This window comes from Lolium perenne, chromosome 2 (genome assembly GCF_019359855.2).
Source record: "Lolium perenne isolate Kyuss_39 chromosome 2, Kyuss_2.0, whole genome shotgun sequence".
NCBI lineage: Eukaryota > Viridiplantae > Streptophyta > Magnoliopsida > Poales > Poaceae > Lolium > Lolium perenne.
In genome coordinates, this window is record NC_067245.2 from 267,721,739 (window position 1) to 267,724,003 (window position 2,265).

The following is a 2,265-nucleotide window of genomic DNA, read 5'->3' on the forward strand; positions in this document are numbered from 1 at the left end:
GATCAAGGTTATGATGGCATGTCACTCCAGAAATTATCTTTGTTATCGTTTACCTACTCGGGACGAGCAGGAACTAAGCTTGGGGATGCTGATACGTCTCCGACGTATCGATAATTTCTTATGTTCCATGCCACATTATTGATGATATCTACATGTTTTATGCATACTTTATGTCATATTTATGCATTTTCCGGCACTAACCTATTAACGAGATGCCGAAGAGCCAGTTGTTGTTTTCTGCTGTTTTTGGTTTCAGAAACCGTAGTAAGGAAATATTCTCGGAATTGGACGAAATCAACACCCAGGGGCCTATTTTGCCACGAAGCTTCCAGAAGTCCGAGGGAGAGACGAAGTGGGGCCACGGGGCGCCGCCACACTAGGGCGGCGCGGCCTACAGGGGGCCCGCGCGGCCCTAGCGTGTGGGGCCCCCGTGACGCCTCCTGACCTGCCCTTCCGCCTACTTAAGGTCTTCGTCGCGAAACCCCCAGTACCGAGAGCCACGATACGGAAAACCTTCCAGAGACGCCGCCGCTGCCAATCCCATCTCGGGGGATTCAGGAGATCACCTCCGGCACCCTGCCGGAGAGGGGAATCATCTCCCGGAGGACTCTTCACCGCCATGGTCGCCTCCGGAGTGATGAGTGAGTAGTTCACCCCTGGACTATGGGTCTATAGCAGTAGCTAGATGGTCGTCTTCTCCTAATTGTGCTTCATTGTCGGGTCTTGTGAGCTGCCTAACATGATCAAGATCATCTATCTGTAATATTACATGTTGCGTTTGTTGGGATCCGATCGATAGAGAATACTATGCTATGTTGATTATCAATCTATTACCTATGTGTTATTTATGATCTTGCATGCTCTCCGTTATTAGTAGAGGCTCTGGCCAAGTTTTTGCTAGTAACTCCAAGAGGGAGTATTTATGCTCGATAGTGGGTTCACGCCTCCATTAAATCTGGGACAGTGACAGAAAGTTCTAAGGTTGTGGATGTGTTGTTGCCACTAGGGATAAAACATCGATGCTATGTCCAAGGATGTAGTTATTGATTACATTACGCACCATACTTAATGCAATTGTCTGTTGTTTGCAACTTAATACTGGAGGGGGTTCGGATGATAACCTGAAGGTGCACTTTTTAGGTATCGATGCATGCTGGATAGCGGTCTATGTATTTTGTCGTAATGCCCAATTAAATCTCACTATATTCATCATATCATGTATGTGCATGGTCATGCCCTCTTTATTTGTCAATTGCCCAACTGTAATTTGTTCACCCAACATGTTTATTCTTATCGGAGAGACACCACTAGTGAACTGTGGACCCCGGTCCATTCTTTTAATCGAATACAATCTACTGCAATACTCGTTCTACTGTTTTCTGCAAACAATCATCATCCACACTATACATCTAATCCTTTATTACAGCAAGCCGGTGAGATTGACAACCTCACTGTTACGTTGGGACAAAGTACTTTGGTTGTGTCATGCAGGTTCCACGTTGGCGCCGGAATCACTGGTGTTGCGCCGCACTACATTTCGCCACCATCAACCTTCAACGTGCTTCTTGGCTCCTACTGGTTCGATAAACCTTGGTTTCTTACTGAGGGAAAACTTGCCGCTGTACGCATCACACCTTCCTCTTGGGGTTCCCAACGGTCGCGTGCTGTACGCGTATCAGCGGGGATCTATCTTCTTCGGCCCCCCGTGCGATGCTGTAGGGAGGAAGACGGCAGCGCGGGGGTGGCTTCCGCTGCTGGTGAGGTCGGCCCGATTCCCTCCGCCCCCTCTCCGGCGCGGCCTCGCCGGCGCTGGGAAGTGGTGGCCGGGGGATTGGTGCCCTCTGACGACCGGGTTGGGGCCAGGATTCCAGGGCGGCGGCCTTGGGCGCAGGGTGGGGCATCGTCGGCCTGGCGGCGGGCGGCGGGTGCCGATGCTGCGGTCGGCTCTCTTCGGCCGCGCGGGCGGTGAAGGGGTCGGTGGGTGTGGGCCTGGTACGGAGGTCGCCCCAATGGGCCTATCTGAAGACGGAGGCTCCTCCTCCCTGCGGTGCTCGTCGCAACTCCCCGGTCCCGGACTCCTCCGGTGGCTGGGGGTGTGGTTGGTGTGGGCTCTGGACCGGGGAAACCCTTGGCCGACGGTGGCGTCCGTGACGTCGACGACGCTGACGGCGCCGTTCTCCTTCTTGAAGGCGACATCGAGGTGATATCCCCTCCCTCCCTGCCCTATCTATCTCGGGTGAAAGCCTAAAGCTTTGGTTTGGACGG